The sequence below is a fragment of the Zalophus californianus genome, chromosome X, assembly GCF_009762305.2.
Source record: "Zalophus californianus isolate mZalCal1 chromosome X, mZalCal1.pri.v2, whole genome shotgun sequence".
NCBI classification, from domain to species: Eukaryota; Metazoa; Chordata; class Mammalia; order Carnivora; family Otariidae; genus Zalophus; species Zalophus californianus.
In genome coordinates, this window is record NC_045612.1 from 61,802,168 (window position 1) to 61,808,167 (window position 6,000).

Consider the following 6,000-nt stretch of genomic DNA (forward strand, 5'->3'; position numbering starts at 1 on the left):
TCAGAACTTGTTTTGTTACCTCTTAATGGACTAGTGACAAATCAACTCCCCTGTGGTGCAGTTCAGTTTAAAAGAATGTATACGCTGTTAATTTCTCCTGGCTGTTTGCTTGGGTTGAAATACTTATTTCTTTGGGGAAAAAATAAGTTTTCAAGGCAAAGAATCAGTTACTTGTTTGATATTATTTATAATTTAAAAAAATCCTATCAACATATAATGTCCCATGGTGGGGGAGGAGAAATGGAAAGAGAATCAGAGATTTAATTATGCAGAAGCATGAAGGCCAAGTAGCCTTTTTTGTCTATGTAAGATCAAAGGCAAAACACTTATTCAAGGATTTATATTTTCAACTACAGCTCTCTCCAAGTGAATGCTGTATTTTCTTGACAGGAAAGGTATTTTGTAAATATCAGAAATGAACTGAAATACTATTCCTTATTTCTTTTTTGTACTATCCCAAGACGCCATTTGGTGATAACTTGGAGTAATGCTAAATAACACAATTAGCTCTTTACAAAACCCTGGAATAAGGGATGTCAGTGATAAGGATGGTTGACACTTCTAGACCCAAAACTCCTAAACTTTCAAAACCTACTCTGGGGCCTCAGTTTTTACAATGGGAAAACACAGGATCACTTTTACAAAGAGTATTATAATACTTAGCATTGTTTAATGATGTGACTATCTTTTTGGAATTACACTTGAGATTAAGAAAGATACTTAGTTCATTTGAAATTAAGTGGCATAATCATTTGTCTGGGCCAGTTATCTCAGTTCATTATAGTGCTAATGAGACCAAAGTCAAAACTTTGAACCCTAGATGTGTCAATTAACAGCTCAGTCTTGGATTCTATACTCTCATAGCCAAACTTGAGATCTTAGCCACAAAGTGAGATAGGTCAGAGAACGTGAGGGACAAAAAAGATCAATTCATAGGGCCAAATGTAAGCATTGTTTTCTTCACATAGGGATGGATATACAGATGTTCTTTGGGACGGGAAATACTCCAGACTATTTATAAACAATAATTCAATGATTATGAATATTCAAGAAGTTCAGAATGTGGTATCTATTACATGGAGGGAACTGGTGGTTAGTTTCTATAATTCAAGCCATCTTGCAATTCCTCATTACATGTCTTTTGCACATGTAAAAATCCTTTTGACATATTTCGATCAATCATTTTGGAAAATAAAATGCCAGCATATTTTAATGCATATTTGCTTAATGATGTATTTGATTAAGGAACTAGTAGTATCATTGGTGCCCCTGAAGTACTACATTTTCCTATTTTATAAATCTTCATATTCCTATAAGCACCATAAGTTGTTAACTAATTGATTTTGTGCTAATTTAAAAATATTGATTTAAAAACCTAGGAAATCATGGAGTTACTTGTAGATAATCACTAGGCATCAGCTATTCAAGACAGAATTTAGGTTTCTCTCTCTTTTGCATGCCCTAGAGTGGTCAGAATAGAGCCTGATAAAGAAAGAATAAATGATGGATGATCGAAGAAAGAAACTTCTATTAGACCTTGTACTCTGGTCTTCTCTATTTTACTAATGCTTTTAAAATGTTGGCAATTTGTCTGTAGGTAACTCAATTTTCTTTCATATAAATTGTTTTATTTAATATTTTTTGAAATTCTTTAACCAGCAAAGTAGGTATTATTATTACTTTAAAGCAAGAAACTAAGATATAAAGAACCTTAGTGATTTAGCTAAATTAATCAGGAGTAGGGAAATATAGTGTATTTATTCATAACATGGACTCTGAAAACATAATGTATCTGTTTGAATATCATGTCCAACAAATACTGGCTGTATGATTTTAGAAAATTTGAATAACTTCTTTATGCCATATGCCCTCACATATAAATTGGTCCTAATAATGACATTTCTCTCACAGGGGTCAGGAAGGATTAAATAAAACTATATATATATAGTTTTGTTCTGGCACTGTGAAAAATGCTGGTGGTATTTTGATAGGGATTGCATTAAATGTGTAGATTGCTTTGGCTAGTATAGATATTTTAACAATATTTGTTCTTCCAATCCCTGAGCATGAAATATTTTTTCCAATTTTTGTGTCATTTTTAATTACTTTTGATAAGGAAAATCTCTGTCTTAAGATGGCTGACTGAGCCAGCAAGAGAGTCCCAGTACTTGCCCCGGGGACTCTTCCAGGTTCTTCTCCCTGCTCTGTTTTGCGCATGCATCAAAAGTGCCAAGTATGTGGAAGTGTAAGTATATAAATTGCCCCCTTTGTTTGTGCTCAGGGCTCAGACCTCTGGAGATCACTCTTCTCTGAGCTCACCAGGGTTAAATAAACCTCCTATCCTCCAAGATCTCCAGGTGCCACTTGGTTCTTCCATCGGGTGATCCAGTCCATGTTCCATAACATTTGGTTCCCTGACCAGGAAACCCAACTGTGCTGGCCCATTGTTGCCATCGGTTTGGAGGCAATGGCAGGGCAGTGACAGAATGAGAGATCGTAATGGAGAAGGCGCTCCCTGCCTAATTTTGGGCAGTCTCCTGCCCTGGTCACCCTGGGCTGGCCCCGCTCCACTGTTCCCACTGCACTCGAGGAGACTTGGCAGGTGAGGACCTGGTCCCGACATCGGATTCTGATAAGGCCTGGGGCCCCAGGACCCAAACAGACCCACCCCCATTGGGGTGGAAGTGGAGACTGATCACCTCCCAGAGACCTCTTAGAGGTCTCACAGGTAAGGATTCCCAGGGAGGGAATGTAATAACTTCTGGAGTGTGAATGTGTGAGTGAATGTGCAGTCTGACCTGGCTTGCTCAAGTAGACTGATTCTATGACTCCATGGGTGGGCACCCTTAAGGTCCCCAGAAGCCCATGGAGTCTGAGTGGGCCCGTCTGTGATTCCATGGTGAACAGCATACAGTCTATGGTGGCATCGGAATAGTTTCCAATTGTAAGTCACAATGCTGAGACCGCTATGGCTAAGCCTCACCTAAGCTCTTTCGGGACACGGCCAGATGGGCATCTGATTGGTCTCCTCACCTCAGGAGGCACCCCCTCCCTTTGTCTGTATCTGCACCACTGCACACGGGGACATCACCATGGGGTCTAGGCAGAGGAAACCTAAGTTCTAGAGACCATGATCAAAATTTTCAAGAAGGGGTTTTGGGGAGATTACTGAGTCAGGATGAACCCCGGCAAGTTGAGAACCCTATGTGAATTGGAATGCCCCACCTTTAATGTCAGGTGGCCTTCAGTAGGGACATTGGATGTCCCAACAATTAGAGTATGGCAAGTCATCACAGGAGAACAAGGACACCCTGACCAGTTTCTATACATTGACTCCTAGCTAGGAATTGCTCAGACCCTTCCCCACTGGGTGCGATTTGCTTGCAATAGGCAGGGACAGGCCAGTGTCTTAATTCCCTCATCCAAGCAACCTAAAGAAAATCAGCAAAAGTCCCAGTCTCAACAAATTGTAGCCAGAGATCTGAGGATTAACTGACCCTGCCCCCACCATACATACCCCCAAGACCATCTACACCTGGCTCTTCAGCTCCAGACACTCCATTGCCATCAGTTTCACTGGCACCCCAGGCCCAGAGGATCCACCGGCTCCCCTAGGCCCAAAAGATCTACTTTCTCCAGGACCAGCAGCCAAGCTGTGCCCCAGGCTGGGCACAAGTGCCCTCCAAGTGCCGGTACGAGACACGGGAACCTGAGATGCACAGTGAAGATGGGACGGTCCAACCCGGCTGTTCCATGATGTATATCAGCCCTTCTCCACCACCAACCTCCTCAACTGGAAACATAACACCGAATCCTACTCTGAGAAACTGCAGACTATGGTAGACCTCATAGAATCCCTCTTCCAGACTCATCGGCCAACCTGGGAAGACTGCCAACAGTTCCTCCGTGCCATGTTTAACACAAAGGAAAGGAGGAGAATAATGAAAGGTGCATGGCAGTACCTGGAAGAGCACGCACCAGGGGGAATCATCAACCCTGTTGCCTGGGCTAATACAGCCGCACCTGAAGAGTGCCCAGCATGGGACTTTACCACAACCAAGGGACAAGCCCACATCCACCGGTACCAAGAGGCCTTCCTACAGGGAATCCGGGCTGGAGATAAGAAACCCATTAACATGACTAAGGTATCCTTGGTCACTCAACAACCAGGGGAGTCTCCCGGGGACTACTGTGAAAGACTATGTGAAGCCTACAGGAGATACACTCCATTTGACCCTGAGGCACAGGAAAGCCAACAGATGGTAAACACCTTCTTTGTGGCTCCAGCCACCCCAGACATCAGAAAAAACTTCAGAAACTAGACAGTTTCACCGGGATGAACATCACCCAATTAATAAAGATTGCCAATAAGGTCTACATGAACAGGGAGGTTGCAGCCAAACGGGAAGCCGACTAAAAGATGAAAAAGAAAGTCAGCCTCCTCACTGCTGCCCTGAAAGAAAAGGACAACACAAAGATGGGGAGACCCCATCCACCAAAAGGGAGGAAACCCAGAACCCCCTTGGCAAGTGATCCATGTGCCTACTGTAAAGAGAAAAGGCATTGGAAAAATGAATGTCCCAACCGGGGAAAGGCTCAAAAGTTCAGTCGCTACAAGGAAGAACTCTGAGAGGGGGACCTTATGGGCCTTGTAGGAATGGACTCAGACTGAGGGACACCAGGCTCTTTCCTCCTTGGCCCCCATGAGCCCACAGTCAAAATGAATGTGTGTGTGGGGGGGGGCAACCAGTGACTTTTATGGTTGATACTGGGGTCGAGCATTCTGTTGTCATCTCCTCAGCGGCACTTTTCAGCAAAAGGACTGCAACCATCCTCAGGGCCACCAGGATGTGGGTGATACAACAGCCCTTTTGCCAGGCTTGCCAGTGCAAACTCAGGGGCCACAAGGTCCGACATGAATTCCTTTATCTCCCTGATTGCCCCATCCCTCTCCTGGGCTGAGACATACTCTCCAAGCTTAGGTCTCAGATAACCTTTGAGCCCACTGGATGCACTAGCCTCCAATTGAACCCAAGGCAAGAGGAGTCAGGGTCTCTAATACTAGCAATTACCAAGCTAAAGGAAGAAGAATAGAGGCTATTCTGTGCCCAGACCTAACTAAGCAGCCCGCCGGAGTTCAGACTCGCTTTCCCTTCAGTATGGGCTGAAAACAACCCACCTGGACTAGCCTGGAATTGGGCCTCTATCACTGTTGAACTGATCCCAGGAGCCCAACCTCAGAGGCAAAGGCAATACCCCCTTCCACAAGAAGCTAAGATTGGCATTCAAGAACATCTGACCAAACTCAAAGAAGCAGGTATTCTAGTTGGGTGCCAGTCAGCCTGGAATATCCCACTCCTGCCAGTCAAGAAGCCAGGAGGGGGATGCTGACCAGTTCAAGACCTGCCGGCCATCAACAAGGTGACCATCTCTCTGCATCCAGTGGTCCCGAATCCATACACCCTCCTCGGCCAAATCCCAGGATCAGCCAGATGGTTCACTTGCCTAGATTAGAAGGATGCCTTCTTCTGTCTCCACTTAGCTCCCCAGAGCCAGCCACTATTTGCCTTTGAATGGTCTGAACCTGATACAGGGTGACAGATGCAACTGACTTGGATGCACCTCCTGCAAGGGTTTAAAAACTCACCAACGGTCTTTGGGGAAGCACTAGCCTCGGACCTCGCCAGCTTCCCAGAGAGGCCACATGATGCATGCTCCTCTAGTATGTGGATGACCTCTTCCTCACCAGTGACACACAAGAAGACTGCACAAAAGGCACAAAGTCCCTCCTACAGCTCATGTCAGACTCATGATCCTGAGCCTCATGGAAGAAGGCACAAATCTGCCAACAACAGGTCCAGTACCTTGGTTTCCTCCTCACCCAAGGGAAAAGAGAACTAGTGCCAGAGAGGAAAAGGGTCATCATCTTCCTGCCACAGCCCCAGACAAAAAGGGGCCATGAGAATTCCTGGGGGCTGCAGGATTCTGCAGCATCTGGAT